The following is a 19468-nucleotide window of genomic DNA, read 5'->3' on the forward strand; positions in this document are numbered from 1 at the left end:
ACTGGATGGGGGTAGTGCTCCTCAGTGGGTGCGGGTAGTGTTCCTCACTGGATGGGGATAGTGCTCCTCACTGGATGGGGGTAGTGTTCCTCACTGGATGGGAGTAGTGTTCCTCACTGGATGGGGGTAGTGCTCCTCAGTGGGTGCGGGTAGTGTTCCTCACTGGATGGGGATAGTGCTCCTCACTGGATGGGGGTAGTGTTCCTCACTGGATGGGGGTAGTGTTCCTCACTGGATGGGAGTAGTGTTCCTCACTGGATGGGAGTAGTGTTCCTCACTGGATGGGGGTAGTGCTCCTCAGTGGGTGCGGGTAGTGTTCCTCACTGGATGGGGATAGTGCTCCTCACTGGATGGGGGTAGTGTTCCTCACTGGATGGGAGTAGTGTTCCTCACTGGATGGGGGTAGTGCTCCTCAGTGGGTGCGGGTAGTGTTCCTCACTGGATGGGGATAGTGCTCCTCACTGGATGGGGGTAGTGTTCCTCACTGGATGGGGGTAGTGTTCCTCACTGGATGGGGGTAGTGTTCCTCACTGGATGGGGGTAGTGTTCCTCACTGGATGGGAGTAGTGTTCCTCACTGGATGGGAGTAGTGTTCCTCACTGGATGGGGGTAGTGTTCCTCACTGGATGGGGGTAGTGTTCCTCACTGGATGGGGGTAGTGTTCCTCACTGGATGGGGGTAGTGTTCCTCACTGGATGGGGGTAGTGTTCCTCACTGGATGGGAGTAGTGTTCCTCACTGGATGGGGGTAGTGTTCCTCACTGGATGGGGGTAGTGTTCCTCACTGGATGGGGGTAGTGTTCCTCACTGGATGGGGGTAGTGTTCCTCACTGGATGGGAGTAGTGTTCCTCACTGGATGGGAGTAGTGTTCCTCACTGGATGGGGGTAGTGCTCCTCAGTGGGTGCGGGTAGTGTTCCTCACTGGATGGGGATAGTGCTCCTCACTGGATGGGGGTAGTGTTCCTCACTGGATGGGGGTAGTGTTCCTCACTGGATGGGGGTAGTGTTCCTCACTGGATGGGGGTAGTGTTCCTCACTGGATGGGGGTAGTATTCCCCGCTGTATTTGCTCCTGCTTTGTGATATAATTGGTGATGTTGGATATCTTTAGTGGTCTGTATATTATCAGTATGGTGGTATTTATCTTGTTGTACTGGTAATGGTCATCATGTAGCAGTATTATATGTCCCTTATAGAGTGGTATGGTGTGATTTTAGGCTAAATAGACGTGTTGGCACTTTGCGATGATTACATGGACTTTGGTTTGGAGTTTTGGCACTCTGTCTCTAAAAGGTTCGCCATCACTGCCATAAAGCTTTATTAAATATGTACTAAAAATTCATGCAGAAATTAAAATGTACAAAACAGACAGTAACACACTGGGAGGTGACCAGCTAACACTGGGAAGGAGGTAAAAACATCAAGGAGGCATAGATGATAACAAGATTTTAAGATAAGTAGAATCAATCTAAAGTGCCAACATAAACATTGTGAAGTAAAGGTAGTGGTAATCGATGAGATCATGTGTAACAGTTACCTGGGCACTGAGGATATACAGCCTCCAAGGTGGATGAATATCTTGTTATCATCTATGCCTCCTTGATGTTTTTACCTCCTTCCCAGTGTTAGCTGGTCACCTCCCAGTGTGTTACTGTCTGTTTTGTACATTTTAATTTCTGCATGAATTTTTATTACATATTTAATAAAGCTTTATGGTAGTAAGTTGCTGTGCACATTTAGAACATAGTGCAGTTTGCCTATGGAGTGTGCAGGATTGATTAATGAATTCACGTCCTTCATGAATCTGGCGCCCCCTGCACTGCTCTGGATGTGTGCGTCAAGTTTTTTTTGGTGCTCTTTGTTCATGCTGCACAATTGTGGTGCATGTTGGAAACAATTGTGGAACACGGTCCGACTAAGCACTAACACACCCCTTTTGGCGCTTATTTTTTCTGTCTTGTTGGACACAAAAATGGCACAGACACTTTATAAACACATATGAAAGCAGTTTGCACATTCTTTCTAGTGCAAAGTCAGACAGAAAACTGGTGAAAGCACTTTAATAAATGTGGGACACTAAATATTAAAATAAAGAATCCATATCCTTACATAAATATCTAAATTATGCATACAGATATGCATGCTACATGCCTTTTAATTGACATAGCTTTATTCTAAAGTAAATGTGTGTTTGGATTGCTCTGTTATTCCTCTAGGAAATGTATGACTTAATTGACAACTGGGCAGTAGCATTCTTGTCTACAGGCACAAATGTTCTGCTATTCTGAGTGCAGTCACATGTTGCAGATAAAACTGCATCCCAATCAGCTTTGAGGTGGTTTTAGGTGCTGTTTTGCCAATTGAACAGGTGGCAGACATGAACTGAACGGGTTAATGATATTTGTGGAGCAGGTTTCCCCTTCAAAATCAAATTCACCCGTTCAGTTCATGTCTTTCACCTGTTCAATTGGAAAAACTGCACCTAAAACCACCTCAAAGCTGATTGTGATGCAGTTGTAACTGCAACGTGTGACCGCACCCTGAATGTTGGGGGCTTGTTACCTGAATATTCATTAGAAATGCTTGCCGTGTTAATAGATTTGCACACTTATTTAATGCATTTCTTATTAGTATTGTAGCATATTTTGGCATTTGCGAGAAAAATTAGAGATCCTTTCACATCTGTTCTCTACTTTATTAAATCAAACCTCCTTCCCCCTGCATGCCTCATAGAAATAGATTTCTCAGTTTTTCCTAGTATGGAAGTAAATGGGGCATGACAGAAAATTCAGTGACCTCAGAAGAAATCTGTAGGATTGGAGCAATTCTTTTTAAGCCCCTTTGCACTCTTAAGCCCTAGACAATGTTTTATTACAGCTCATGGTGTAACCTTTAAACTCACCCCAAGGTAGTGTGTGCGTTGTATACAATGTGAGGAGATTCCATGAGTGCTGCTAAATGTGCTCCTCTGGAATGTTTTCCATGGGAATTGTGGGTGACGTGAGGTCAGTCTGCCCTGCTCCGGCCCTTGAATGAATGTGCATTGACACTGCACTTGAGTTGGGGACTGCTTTTGAAGTTTTCAAGCCTCTTCTAAATCATTTCTCAGCTTTTTCTGCTTAAATGCTTATGACTAAAGAGAGTGAATATGTGACATGGACAATAAACCTAAAGTAGAAAAAGAACGGGGAATGGTTTGGGTTGGAGACTATTGTGTCCTTGGCTCCCTGTGGCACAATTGCCGCATCATATAACCACATTGACAATGTCTCTTTCAATGGTTTACACCTATATTACAGCAATATAAAATCAACTGTTTTTAATTAATAATACAAACATGGGGATTTAAGACCAAACTTCACACCCATAAATTACAATTACATTAAAAACATAAAACTTTACATCTGGCATCTGACTGAGGGCCAGATTTATGTGACCCTCTCCATCATTTCTCGCTGTGCTGGGTTATATAAATACAGAAACCACTTGTAAGGTAAAGACCATTGTTAATATTTCACAGATTTAACTGTTTGATTTCCTTCACTGTAGACAATGTAGTCAGTAGCTCAGATAGATTTATTCTATATTTAATATTGTTATTAACTTAATTTTTGGGCAATAAGTTATTTTAAGCTTAATATATACTAAATGGCTGCTTAAAGGGAACTTGTCATCAGGTTTTAACATTTAAAGCTGAATCACAGATTCCTGTAGAAATGTTCAAGTCCATGCTAAGGTTGATTCTATAAAGATCCATTGCTGCAATCACCCAAAATTAAAGTTTATAAGAAGTACCTGGTTCCTTTCCACCACATACCCCCCCCCCTTCTGAAGTTATGTGGTTGTTTCCCTACTGCATTAGAGTTATTGGGCCACATATATCAAAACTAGTGCAAACAAGGTGCATTTTTCCTGTGACGTTGCAGAGTTTGCCATATTCAGGATTTCTCGTGCCTGTTCTTCATGAATTTGGGGCCCTGGCTCTGCTCTGACAGAGCACCACTATTTTTTCTGTTGCACTTTTAACATTGGGCGTGCAACACAATTCTATCGGACTCTGCATGATAAATGTGTCGCACAGTCCGATTGTGCACCAGAACGCCCCTCTCATTGCAGAATGTTGTGCCGCGTTGGGTATAGTGCAGCCACCACACAAATGTGTCACGGACACTTTATAAATACATGTGCATGCAGTTTGCACTAAAAAGACTGTGCAAAGTCAGACAAAAAATTGATGCTTTAATAAATGTGGGCCATTGAGTCCAAGAATCAATGCCCAACACAGCTCCCTCTTTTTTGCTTCCCTCTCGAACTACACAGCAAGTCCTCTGGACAATGTCACGGTCTATACCTTTTCCACTCCGTATCCAGCTCTGAGCATAACCTATCGGTAGGAGCTATGACCTCCAACAAGTTCAAAGACACTTTTAGGATTACAGAATATGTAGGATATTCCTCATCTTCTGCTTCAACTTCTACTATGTGCTTACATTCAAACCGTTCATGCTAATTATTTCTATAGTTCTTTTCTAATTCCCTTAATATTCCCTTATTATTTATTTTTATACCAAGGCAAAGAGTTAGTGTTATTTCCCATCATATTTTATACTACATACTGCATTGGGTTTTCGTAGCCTATATAATATTTTCTCTAAACATTTTATTATTAACCTTCACCAATAAGTAGAGAGTGAACCTTGGCTGGTTTTGTAATGAGGTCTGCAGCACGCGGCTGTTTCCTGTGGAACAAGGCCTGCCGTTTTTATACTTTTATTTTAAAGTGTTGGCTTCCTCAAGCTTCCACAACATTAAATCTTTATAGATCCTAATTTTACCTAAGCTTTGTGCAGCAGAAGTACATTGACCCTTCTCAGTGCTTTGACAGCTAAACAGGTGATTTTCTGTAACTGGGTTTTGGCACAGCTTATGTGCTCCTGTACTCAGACTAAGTGTCTGGCCGACAAATAATCATCTTTACCAGAGTAAAACAGCAATGCAAGTCTTTTACACTGTTCTATGTATAGAGATTCTATAAAAACCTATAAGACCTGTAGTATTATATATTGTAAAGAATTACATCCTGCAGATTAGTTGCAATTTTTTTTTTATCCAACAGAATCTTTATTCTATAGTTGTCCACTTAAAAAAATAAATGTAAAGAGATTACCTACTCCCCTACCACTTTCATACTGGTGCTCCCGGTTCCTGTTGCAAGGGACTTCTTTGATGTCTCGTGACACCACAGGTAACACTAACAGGGGCTTCTCAGCCAATCAGTGGTTGGATTTTGACCCAATGCAGCCAGCAATTGACTGAGTAGCCTGTTGTTTTAGGAAAGTCAAGTATCAAAGAGAGTAGTAAATAATAATTTCTTATATTAACCCCTCAAGAACACCCTTTTTGTTAATTTTTCACTCGCCACCTTCAAAAATCTATAACTTTCTGTATAAAGAGCTATATGTGGGGTCATTTACTGCGTGATAAATTGTAATTTTTACTGATGGTATTTATTATTACATGCTTTGTACTTGAAAGCAGATAAAAATTCAAATGCAGTGAAATTGGTAAAAAAAAGTATTTGTGCCATTTTTTGTGGGCCTTATTTTTATTGCTTACACTGTGTGCTCCAAATAACACCTCTTAGTTATTCTTTGGTTTGTTACAATCTAGGGGATACTAAATAAAAACAAGTTTTAGAATGTGTTAATACATTTTAACAAATTAAAACCTTGTGTACAAAAAAAGCCATGTTCTGACTCTAATAACTTTTTCATACTTTGGTGTATGGAGCTGTGTGTGGTGTAATTATTGTGGGATGAGCTGATGTTTTCATTGCTACCATTTTTAAGGACTGTACGACCTTTTGATCACTTTGTGTAAAATTATTTACATGTTGCAAAATGGTGAAAAAGTTACTATTTTGTGTTACGGGGTTCAACAATGAACTTACTGTTATTATATTTTGATAGACCAGACACTTTGAAATGATGGGATACCTAACTTGTTTATGATTTTTAGTGATTATTTTTCAGTTTTAAGGAAAGGAGGCTGATTTGAACTTTTAGGTTTTATTAATTTTTTTATATTTTCTTTTTTATTTTAACTATTTTTCAAACCCCCTAGGTTATTATAACCCTAAGTTGTGTGATCGATTCTACCATATATTGCCATACTATAGTCATGAATTACAAAGTGACAATGAAACATTGTAAGAAATCTACAGAAACGAGATGGCCACTTATAAAAACAAAGATTGTGGCACCCATCTGGTTTCTGACTGCCGCGGGCTTCTGACACTGATTGCAGCTGTTAGCGGTGGGTGTTTTCTGCAACATGCAGCAAACCCCATGTCTGTTTTATTAGGGCTCAGTCCGTAAGCCCTCTGTATATTTTCATATTGTGTATATATGTGTCATGGAACATTAAGAGGTTAAAAAGGACCTAGATCTAGAACTACAACAGAAGCAGCAATGTTACACTGCTAGCGTTTAACCTCCGATAAAGCTAGCAGACACTGCCGCGAATTATTCCTTAAGGGGTAGAATTAGGGGCAGTGACTGCGCATTGACGATCGGCAGTTACTGAAGGCCTATGGAGTTGGGGGGTCAGTCCGGGGGAGAAGCAGCGCCTCAGACCGCCCCCCTCATGAATACGCCGTACTGCTTCCAGTGCAGTCCAGTGTTTCTAGTGTACATCACGGCAGTGTCTGCTAGCGTTATCTGAGGTTTCCAATACGCTAGCTGTTTAACACTTCTCCATCTGTTGTAGCACTAGGAGCTGCTTACTTTAGTAAAGTTCATTTTAGTTTAGTATTTTAGGATTAGGTAAGAATAGATTAGGGTTTAGCATATTACTAGCCACCAATAATCAGGTAGATTACTAATTGTATATTTCCTTTAAGGGCTAAATGAGAAAAGACTTGTCCTAAATCTAAAGGTTATTTGGTAAAACAAGCTTGTTATTTTTGTACAGTGAAAAAACAAACAAGATTTAAAAGCAAACGGTGATGACAGCTACATATTAAAAACTTTTATCAACACTTGATTACCAATGACATTCCCCCAGCAAACTAACATGCTAAATTATCATGCAATTTTATTCTTTATATCTTTCGCATTAATTAGAAATTCATAAAAGAAGGAGAAACAAGCAGCAAATTGCTCTACAATGTCACAAGTTTACAAAGGAGGAACCATCGTAGAATTCATAAGTAGCACAGAGCAAGTCAGATGGAAGTTCATAGGAGAAAGTGCCTTATGTTAAAGGCTATTACAGTCACTAACTTTTATATTACATACACATCTACGGCTACAGGAATTATTTTATTATATCATGGCATTTATAAAATGAGTAAGCATGTGATGAAGATTTCCACAAGAAAATTTTGTCATATTATCTCAATTTCAGTTGGATAATGCCACAACTGTGTGACCCATCACCAAAACTTACAACATAAGGCTCCCTCCACATGACTATTGTTTTTGTATGTGGCCTCATGCACACATCCGTGCACACATCCGTGGTGTCCATGGATCTGTGTGTTAGTTCTCTGTCTAAGGTTGCAAAACTCAGAGGAGGTCCTATTTTTGCCTCGGCTTTTGTGCTGTCATCTGCATGTGAATGGACTTCACACCTTTGTCATATGAAACACAGACAAGTACCACAGATTTATTATTTTCAGCCCAGGAATGCCACTAAAGTACATCTATAATGCTTTTTCTTTGAGTCTTTAATGTAGGACAATTGGGCCAATATTATGTTCAGGCAAAATTATACTATCTGTTAAGATGAATACATTTAACAGAGTTTCCAGTAAAAAAGAATACATGTACAGAGATTATGTATGGAGCCACTAACCCCTTCATGCACCAGGACATACTATTACATTGCGGGGGGTATATGGAAAGAGCTCATGGGCTCCTTACATAGCAGGTGTTGGCTGTATAACACAGTTGTCACTCGTCCGCAGCACCAAACAGAGCTGCCGGTGGGCACCGCCACCGATGCCTCCACCGTAACATAATCAAGGGCACCAACCGGTTGTCATGGCAGCTTACAGTTGTATCAAATTGATTTAAATTAAAATGTCAGTGCGTACTGTAAAACATTACACCTTACACAGGTCCATACACAAAAGTGTGAAAATGTTATTGACAAAATGCACTAAACTTTTTTTTTCCAGCTTTCCAGTACATTGCATGGAATATTAAATGGTGCCATTAAAAGTAGAATTTTTTCGGGATAACAAGCCCATAAATACTCGTATCTCTGTTAACAGAAAAATGATAAAATTGTCACTTTTGGAATGAGGGGAGTAAAAAACTGAAAAATGAAAAAGGGCCTGTAAGGGTTAAATATTGTTATAGTTTATCCTCCATCTGCATCTACATCCTCCATCTGCAGCCATTTATAGTCAGGAATATCTGACTGATGAGGTAAAAGACAGGAGGCTTCACATATCAAGAAAGTGTTGCAGTATACCCAATATCCTTACACACATATTACAAAAAACATGAAGTAAAGTTGCCAATCATTTTAATTTACCCTAAGCAAGTAGTCTGTACACCAAATATACTAAGCATAACAAGACACCAGTGGCCCACTATGTGAAGTTATAAACTTTTGATTGGGGCCCAATATGCCTAAACCTGTACTGGCACTCCTGTCCTACTCAATACTTAGACATATATCAACAAAATGTCCAGCAACAGCCTCCCCTCAATAAAATGTCCAGCAACAGCCTCCCCTCACCAATAAATCCTCCATTAGTTGTCTCTCCTCACTAATAAATAAAAAACCCTGATACATATCTAACGCGCACCAGCCTCTTTTTTCCCTGTGGCTGTAGCAGCACTGGCGGAGTCAGGTCCACGGTGTATGATGCAGCGGTGGCACTGCCTGATGACATCAAAGAGTGTGCTTGGGCAGAGAGCACAGACATATCTCTGCCAGCGCTCATTACCTGGAAGACATAGCATGTTAAACTCCCCCGTTGATATATTTTTATAAACTGGATAAACCAGTCAACCCTTTTAATGTAGCTCATATCTGTGAGTCATAAGCATTTTATCACTTTGCTCCCTCCTCTGGATCCAAATATATAGGTTCCTATGCCTATACCACTTATGAGTTCAGAGTTCCAAAGGGTAATAATATTTGAAGTTACCTGTGGACCACAGTGAATTTGTGGAGAGTTAAACTCAAATTTTTAGTTTACAAAAATTTACATTTTTAGATTGGTAAAAAAAATTACACACATTTTTAGTTTGTAGAGGATGCATGACTTTGAGTATGAGTTCTGTGATTTCTTTGTATAGCTGACTAAATTTAAACTTGTATCACTTGGTTCTACCTAATACAGAGAAACTTTTCTGTGCAGACGGTATAATTGCATTTTTATCTTTTAAACTTTTTTTTTATTCCCATCAGAATGCAATAACGTAACTTTTTCCATGATGTTCTTTGTATCAAACATACTGTAAAACCCAGTAAAGTACACGGCTCGACTGAGGATCATCTAGTAATTTCAACATCAAGCCTGACATTTACTGTCTATACGTATTCTCTGTTTATCACCTTAGATGATAGCTGCTCACTAATAAGAAAAAAGAAAATGTCACGTAAAAAGATTTATGAAATGGATTTATTCAGTTCGTATATTCTTTACAGATGATGCTTTTTACATTATCATCTTGTTTAACTGTTTATAGTGCTGTAGAGTTTGAATTATACTTGAAACCGGCAGGTCTAGCTTTCATAGACTCACAGAACATTGTACTTGCTCTGGTTACCACTTTGTGCTGATAGTCCAGTCTCTGGCACTGATGTCTTGCGTGGACGAAAAAGGGGTCACAGTCTAATAAGTGGCCTCCTCAGACCACCTAATGTGACGTACTCTGTTTGGCTGAAGCAGGTCTCTTGACCCAGCAGCATTTTCCAACAATAATAATAATCTTTATTTATATAGCGCCAACACATTCCACAGCGCTTATCATAGGGGACATATACAAATATATTATTACACTACAGAGTACAAACAGTCATATGGAACAATTGGAGTTCGGGCCCTGCTCACTCTGCTACTCACTGCGCACGACAAGTTTAGTTAAAAGGCTGCTATTGGAACCTGTCACTTGTTGCAATAGTGAAATATTGAAAAAGTTGGCGACAGGTTCCCTTTAAAGTTTAAACTATCAGAACTCTCTGATTATTCTACTCATAATCAACATCCTTGACTTGGTCTTCTCCTGATCATCCTCAATATCTACTTTTATTGCTAATTTTTGTATCTAATCCTCCTCTTTGTCTAATCCCTTATCACTTTATACCATTAAACAGGTTTCTCTGCAGACTTATGCACCCTGGTTTCAGTAAATATCGATTATCATCGCTCATTCAGCATTATTTATCTACTTATTTTAGCCCCTAAAGAATGGTGGGACATTGTAAAAGTCACCTTCTGTGTCACCCCTTCATCCTCATAAACTGTAAGCTCTTGCTATCTGGGCTCAAACTCCTATTGTTTCATCTGATTATGTTATTAATCTGTAATGTCTACTTTTATTTATACATGTACCCTATGATCTGTACAGTTTTGCAGAATAATATGGTGCTATATAAATAAAGATTATTATTATTAAAATAAAAGCACGATGGCCTTTCTTTGCCATGGTGCTGAAGTCATAACACTAACATAAAGCACATCCTTGTGGATGTACAACAGTGTTGATAAATGACCCCATTGTGTACATTTTAGATATTGTTTTAAAATCATTTGTCCTCATTTAGCCTTGAGATATTTTTCTGTCTTGAAGAAATGAATCCTGGTTCTCATTTACATTTAAAGTAAACTTGTCAGTTGTATAAATTGAAAGCTATTGCTGTGATGCATAGGAGCCATGCTACCAGATGTATTTATGTGAACACAGTCTGAGAATTTATTGAACTGCCAATATCTTAAAATACCGTTCTGTCCCCCTTCCTGTTCAGACAGTGATAATCACCATCAGAGATGGGAAGAGCATAATCATAGCTGATTTTACCATGAAATGTTGGATAGTTTTGTTAAAAGTTTAAAGGGAACCTGTCATTGTATTTTTCACAAATACTGCTAGTGACAGGTTCACATAGATGCCTAGTTTAACTGACGCCCTTCTTTTAGCTAAAAATTGTTAACCTCAGATTCCCATATATTCAACTTTTTAATTTTACCTGATATCCAAGGATGTCTATGGCGAGTTGAGGTGGACAAGGCTAAATCCAGCAGCTCCTCCCCATCCTTTAACTTCTAAAATTAGCAAACTGTACATCAAGCTTATTCTTGTGAAATCACAGTATATCATATCACATGAAATCACAGGAGCCTGCATGGAGAGGAGTAGAAGTCCATGCAGCTATGCTTTGATTTTTTTTATGTGGTCAGATATGTGCATGGGGTACAGTTTGCTAATGTTAAGAGGCTAAAGGATTCTGTGATGATGTCACCCTGGTCACATGTCATTAGGCCACACCACTCAACTTGCTGTATAGATCCCTAGATCCCAGGAAAGTTTATAATTCTGATTTTATGGTGAATTGAGTGAAAATAATTTTAGCTTAAAGAAGGGTGTCAGTTAGTTACTACTTTATAGGAACCTGCCACTAGCTGTCTTTGTGAAAAATGTGGTGAGAGGTTCCTTCTAAAAGAAAGAAACTGTAGAATCTGGTTGACTTATTTGAGTTATGTATTTAGGGGTCTTTCTATTTCAGAAATTTAGGACATATTGTGATTTCAGTTTCTTACAAAACTCCATCCCATTGGTCCTGATATACCACTGTAGATTTTTTTTTGTAGCTTTATTCTGTGTGTCAGTGCTTCTGGCATTATGGTGAGTAGGGAACTGGAACAGAGCTCTATTTGAGTACATTGGGCTGCACAGTTCCCTTTGCTGCATTTGAGGGAAATAAATTGCTTAACCAGCTCTTGCTGGTGGTTGTGGTGAGGTTCTTAATGGGTCAGCAGTGATAGCCTATACAAGGTCATACCCTGCCACTTTATATAATTGGAAAACTATTTTTTATAATTACATTACCTATATTGGTCTACGTAGCATACATTGAAGACAGAGGCCTATACAGTAAAACTCCAACTGGGTCACCAATTATGGTGCCAGATCTTTCACTCCATGGCAGAATATTCTGGTATTTTTCTCCCCACTACACTCTTTTTGTGACCATCTGACTAGTCTCCATATCTGATCTCTTTTCAAAAGCTGAGCAAAGTACTATTTGCATAATCGCACTGTATGATAAATATGTCCCCAACATTACAGTCACATTTTGGGACCAAAGCACTTCAGGGGATAAAAAACAAAAAAAGGCAAAAAATAATGATTTTCTGTTTCCTTTGAAACCACTTTTTTTCACAGTAGTGCCCTCTTGCCTTGGAACCATCTAAGATGTTCAATAGCTTAATAAAAGCAAGAATTATTAAATATAATCTTATTGAAAATGTTTACTCACTGATCGGTTTTTACAGTTCAAGGAAAAGCTTATTGTTCCAATGGAGTATAAATTCGTTGTTTGAGGAAAAAGACTGTTTTGTGTGGTTTTCTGCACATTGGCTTAAGATAGATGTTCTGGCAACTATCTGAAATAGTCCACTTGGGGACAGGAACAAGGCAAAATTATGAGATCTGTTTAGAGTCAAAAGCACATTGTCCTGCCTGTCTGAGTTATGCCATTTGTGATTCATAATAGAATCATCTCCTCTGCTTTCAAAATGAGTTTATTTACTGGTACTCCCGATGTCAGATATAAATAGAAATGTATTTGTTCAAGATTCTTTTACTTGGATTGTATTAATGCATTTAGTTGTTTGGTCTATCTTGTGTAGGTCTCTGGGAAATCTTGAAATTCCTATACGGAGCACATCTATGTGTACTTTCATTTGGAAATGTATTCCTCATTATAGGTGGATTTAATCCTGAGCATTTTACAGTATATTGTGCACATTTCTTTGGTTAGCATCATTTTACATAACTTTGCTTGAAGCTGAACACTCCTTAGTGATTGTAAAGTGCATGTAAGGCCTGAATAATACAGGCAAAAACATCTGGGTTCTGATATGGTTTTAGGTAGCAACTGTGCTGCAGCAGGGGTACACAGTTCAACTTTTGCATTATTAATTCCGCACTCTGAAGCAGCAATATTTAACATGGCACTGATTCTAAATCTGTAGCATATTTCACTTTCCATTGCAGATTTTATCTATACGCTCTGTCTGCCGGCTTACACTATGATGCGGCGATGTCGGCACTGATGAAGTCATAGTGGGATCTAGCAGGCAGAGCGCATCAACCCACCTCTGCCTGCTGTAACACGCAAAGAGAAGGAAGAAGAGTAGCCACATGGGGCACCGGGGAGCTCCGGAAGATGAATATGTAATTTTATTTTTTTATAAGCTGAGGGGCTGCAGGGCTTTTCATCTGGGGGAAGAGGACTGGCTGCATTGGGTATTTCATCAGTAAAGGGGGCTGGCTGCATGGGGCATTTCATCAGTAGGGGTGGCAGGCTGCATGGGGCATTTCATCAGTAGGGGTGGCAGGCTGCATGGGACATTTCATCAGTAGGGGGGACTGGCTGAATAAGGCATTTCATCATCAGTAGGGGAGGCTGGCTGCATGGGGCATTTCATCAGTAGGGGGGCTGGATACATGGGGCATTTCATTAGTGGGGGGCTGACTGCATGGGGAATTTCATCATAGTAGAAGGGGCTGGCTGAAGGGGACATTTCATCATCAGTACGGGGGCAGGCTGCAGTGGGCATTTCATCAGTAGGGAAGGCTAGCTGCATGGGTATTTCATCAGTGGAGGGCTGGATGTGGGGCATTTCATCATCAGTAAGGGTGGCTGGCTACATGGGGCATTTCATAACTGAGGGCTGGTTGGTTGCATGGGGAATTTGATTACTAGGGGACACTGTGACCAATGCATTTCCAACCCTTAGCTTAAACCCGAGTCAATACGTTGACTAATTATAAGTTGACCCAATTATTTGTGGAAAAATTGGGGACCTCGGCTTATACTCAGGCCAACTTATACTTTAGTATATATAGTAAATTCATTTCACTAAGCTGCTCATGTAAAATTCTATAGGTTAGAGGCAAATCTGCTGTGGCTTACCCACAGCCACCCATTGCCCTATGTGCTCCTAGCCCAAAATAATGTGAATTGCATACAGGGTGTGAAAAAAAATGTCAGCTTTCGGCACTTATAAAGGTTTCCATAATCCCCTTTTTATTTGGCTTGAGATACCCCAAGATGCAGGTCTGTATTCACATTTCATACTGCCCTAAGCACACGCCAAAAAAGAACCCCATTGAAGGGGGATTATTAAAAGCAACAATAATCATGATTTGCAAATTTCTAAGTAATTATAATGATATTAAATCAGTGTTAAAGGGAATCTGTCACCAGGAGACCAATTATTAGCATGGTACCAAGTTGCTACGTAGTTTGTGTAGTTCCCGGCGCCTCAATACCTGATGGGGTCAGCCAAAGTTGATGACGGCGGGCAGAACATTGCATGATGATATCCGCAGGGGGTATACTGCCACGGGGGAGGGGTACTAAGCCGGTTGATGGGCTTTTTTTTATGTATTTGAAAACGACACACACGGAGAAGCAGTTTCCTGAGGGTGGTGGTGGGGGAACCGCTCCTCCATAGCCTCTCATAGGGGAAGAATGGCCTAGTCACAGCTCACATGGCATTAAAAATAACTATGTTTCTTTCTCTGAAACCTATTTTTTAGACAAAAACTCTATGTAATATGCTCACTGGTGAGTATGGGGGGGGGGTGTGTGCTAAAAATGGGTCCCCTCATGACAGGTTCCCTGTAACTATTAGCTATCAACTATTCTAGGGATATGCATCATCTATACCTATTGACAACATGCCACTCTTAAAGGCTATTACTCAATGTAAACTTGACCTGTAAACTTTGACCTCGCTGTGCCCCACTGCAATATACTGTTACTCACTACTTGCATGGAGATAAGAAAAAATGGTTCCAGCACCTGGAAAATAAAAATGACAACAACAATGATTCCTTAATAGCATCCTTTAATAGGAGTGGGCACCATGAGCTGAGACATGGCAGCATTATTCACATATAACCAGTGCATGTGTAACCATTCATAATATCTACAAGATTTTTATTACAAATATATTATAAGGTTTTGGAAAATACTAAAACATTATGATGTAATCCCAGAGAACTCTTTAATCATTTACAAAACATTTCAAGAGTTTATTTGTTTGTATGTAAAAGGTTAATAAAGGGACAGGTTTGACACTTTTTATGGTATCACGTCTGTGCCATTGTCCTTAGTGCCCTTAAATAACTAACCTTTCCCGGACATCCTTTGGCTGCTCGTAGCGCTTATTAACCATTGACATATGGAAAAAATTCTTCACAACAACAGCTTCATTCTGATATTGACAGCTGATTTACTAGTGCACTGTGCTTTTCACACACTAAATACTGTCCAAATGCTTGAAAGGTACCATGTGGACATTGCATTACAGCTGTTTACTGACCCAACATTAATTCAAGTCTGGGGAAGAAGATCTTCAAGTGTACATGTTGATAGCTGATGTGTATAAGAGATGTCTGCACAAAGCCTAATGTGTTTATGTCTGATGTGTAGTTTATACTGACTGAGAACCGATTGTTTTTCTAACAATGGAAACCCAATGTAAAAGTAATTAATAGCGTGGTTAGTATATACTGAAGATCAGTATAGTGTTAACAGAGCAAAGAACAATCTTATGGTGTTATCAGAACAAGGAACAAAATCTCACCTCATATAGGCAAGATCCCAAATTCTTTACCTGTCTTGACTGCTGTCATATGTACCAAATGTTTTATTATGTAGATTTGTTAGACAGTCTGTCTATAATCAGTGTATTTTTCGAGCCAACTATCTTAAGCTCATGCTGTTGCTTTAATAAGGTGAATCGTCTTGTTATTTCTATTAAACTTTGGAGCAGAATTGCGTACACTATGAAAAATGCACCCAAAACTAGTGTGGCTTGCACTAGAAAACTGTGCTGCAAATTTGGAATATTTTGGCACAGAATGACACCATGCCATGTCTACTTTTACTGACCTCACACCCTCATCCAATGAGGTCATGACCCTTTCAATACTAGTGGTATAAATGTCTAAAAAGTGTCAAAAACAGTTGGTATATTCAGCAAAAAATATAAAACTTAATTACGGTGCAGTTCTCCATGAGTCTCACCAGCGATGTTTAGTATCTAAAAAGTTGCACTAAATGTTTTGCACACCATGGTAAATTTGGCAAACCTTCTGCCTGTCCACATGATAAATTGATAGTGTTTCAAGTAACCAGCTCTGTAAATTAAACATTAATAAATCTCAGCTATAGCCCAATCAACCTGCTACTAACCTACACATGTTTAAAATAGGTGCCATTGGATCACATTGATGGCCTTATAATATTGTAAATTCGACCAATCATATGGTCCAGAACTCAAAAAATAAAAAAATCACGTCTTGCCTCATTCCACTTCTGACCTACAAGATGAAAAAATAATAATATTGTCTGTCAGTTTTATGGCACCTAAAAGAGAGTATATTCTGCCAAAATTCATTCACCATTTCCATTTAGGAGTATTCATAATAATTATTATAACTCTTGATTTATATAGTGACATCATGGGGTACATATACAAATTAATATACAAAGTAAACATAGACATATGGTACAATAGGAGTGAGGGGCTTGATCACAAGAGCTTATACTCTATGGAGATGAAGGGGGTGACATAAGAGGTATAAGAGCTTCTATAATGGTACAGTCATTCTTTATAAGGGAATGGAATAAACATAATTTAATAAATAAATAAGTCATCAGCCGCCATCTTATACAGGCAGTCCCCAGATTACATATAAGATAGGTTCTGTAGGTTTGTTCTTAAGTTGAATTTGTATGTAAGTCGGAGCTGTATATTTTATAATTGTAACTTTCTCTGTGACAATTGGGTTATAAAAAAATGTTGGATTATCATAAGAACCAGGATTAACAATAAAGCTTCATTGCAGACACCTTTATAACTGTTATAACTGTTTATTGTATTCTGGGACTAAAGTACAGTAATTACCAACATCCAGATTACCGCTTGTAACTAGGGGTCGTCTGTAAATTGGATGTTCTTAAGTAGGGGACCGCCTGTATACAGTCCAATGTGCTTAGGACTGTAGAGTAGCCTGGAGTTTGGTATCTGGTGTTTGCAGGATATCATACAGGAGGAATAGACAGAGTGGGTTGAAATTTCATGCAGTTTGGGGCAAAATTGAAAGAAAGAATGAATACATACATAGTGCAAAATATTTTATTTATATTTCTCCTCATGTTGAGCAATAGTTTCTCCAAATAAAATTTAATAGATATGTAGTTGCTTTCTTATTTTGAGTTTCTCTTATTTTATTGCCAATAAGCTTGAGTTACTAACCTGAAGCCATCGTCTGCCTCGCTAAAGTACAGGCTTCCTAGAATGTTATAATTTGCATTACATTAAAGAATGTCTGCATTACAGAAATTGTTACTAATGAAGTGCTTGGAAATTTGGCAAAGCGTTTCATTGGTGTGGGCTTATGTGTAAAGTTAGCATATTTTCCACTTTACTTATAGTCTGGCCCCATGCTCCTACACTAAATTGCCCCAATATAGCTAAATAGACATAGGTAGAAGGACACAAATTACAGGACAATTATAGCAAGTGCTAGGAAATCTGTGGCTTGTAAAGGTTTCCATAGTCTGAATTTGGAGGAACGCACTGTATACTGTCAGTGCTCTTTAGCAAAAGCAATAGAGGCCTCTATTTTATGACAACCCATGATTCGACAGGTTTCATCTTAATTCTTAATTCTCTTCTCAATAAATAGCTAGTAATGAGTTTGACTTTAAATCTTGGATAAAATGGAAAGGGATGATTCTGTGCTAATGTTTATAGAAATTATATATTACATCCAGCAGAGAGTGCTGTGGGATAATAAGCTTTACACCTGTGTGACATCACATGACCAGGGATATAACGACCCGTGCACCTGTGTGACATCACATGACCAGGGATTTAACGAGCTGTGCACCTGTGTGACATCACATGACCAGGGATATAATGAGCTGTGCACCTGTGTAACATCACATGACCAGGGATATAACGAGCCGTGCACTTGTGTGATATCACATGACCAGGGATATAACGAGCCGTGGACCTGTTTGACATCACATGACCAGGGATATAATGAGCCATGCACCTGTGTAACATCACATGACTAGGGATATAACGAGCCGTCCATCTGTGTGACATCACAAGACCTGGGCTATAACGAGCCGTGCACATGTGTGATAATACATGACCATGGATATAACGAGCTGTGCACCTGTGTGAGATCACATGACTAGGGACAGATTTCTATCCACTGGAAGTAAACTTAGAAGATTTCTATAGAATGACAGCAAGCAGAGATCTAGAAAATCGTGATGAATTGGTACAAAAATATTTAGGAGAATTGTATAATGTTTCATTATGCCAACAGTACCATTTATATGCTGAAACTAGAGAAACCCTTTAAAAAATAGAATGACAATTGCACAATTGCAAAAAAATATGGCATTAAATACAAACTTCCTGGGACAAGGTTTTCTTGCCTTTAGTGCTTATACTGCGGGGCAGCTCATTGTATATTAACTAAGTTGATGCAGATTCACCAAAATACACACCCTAAAGGAAATATGTAATGGTAAGCATACAATTCTAGCTACAGATAGGGTGCATTTAAAGGGGTGGCGTTAAGTAAACTGATTTATTCATGTTCTCATTCATTTCCACAAGTCCCATATAACTGAAGTCCCTACAACACTTGCATTTCCGCAAGTCCCTACAACACATGCTTGCCTTGCCGCTTCACCCATCAGTGAGAACTCTGGATCACTGGCGGGTCCTGTTCTTGTGATCGGTGAAGGCCCCAGTGGTCAGACCCTCATTGTTCATCTTATTATCCCTTTGTTCCTTGTTAATATTTTTTATCCCCTCGTCGCATTATTCCTTTGTTCATCTTATGATCTCGTTGATAAGGACTAATTTAAATACTTAGGACACCCTACTTAAGCCCAAAATTATATATTATTTTATAAAATACAATTTAGACTTAAACAGATTAGGCTTTGTGCATACACATCAATTGTCAACATCCATATTCAGAGTCTGGGACCTGCAAGATCTTCTTGTGCAGACATGAATTATTGTTGTGTTAGTAAACAGCTGTATTGCAATTTCCATGTGGTATCTTTCAGGCATTTCCGGCTGTATTTACTGTGTGTAAGGATAGTGCACTAGACATCAGCTGTCAATATCAGTATTAAAAATAAATAAATGTATACACTGGACATCTAAACAC

At 39.0% G+C, this 19468-nt stretch overlaps 1 protein-coding gene and 1 long non-coding RNA gene across 3 annotated transcripts in view; one reads left to right on the forward strand and one right to left on the reverse strand.

Annotated features, from left to right (window-relative positions):
• Positions 1 to 19468, forward strand: part of THSD4 (thrombospondin type 1 domain containing 4) — a 450024-nt gene that overhangs the window by 230554 nt on the left and 200002 nt on the right. The window lies entirely within an intron of this gene.
• Positions 14917 to 19468, reverse strand: part of LOC140127412 (uncharacterized) — a 157103-nt gene continuing 152551 nt past the window's right edge. For both annotated transcript variants that reach the window (XR_011854983.1, XR_011854982.1), the window contains one exon: positions 14917 to 15056. This is a non-coding gene — a long non-coding RNA (uncharacterized lncRNA). The remainder of the gene's footprint in view (positions 15057 to 19468) is intronic.

This window comes from Engystomops pustulosus, chromosome 4 (assembly GCF_040894005.1).
Source record: "Engystomops pustulosus chromosome 4, aEngPut4.maternal, whole genome shotgun sequence".
Classification (NCBI taxonomy): domain Eukaryota; kingdom Metazoa; phylum Chordata; class Amphibia; order Anura; family Leptodactylidae; genus Engystomops; species Engystomops pustulosus.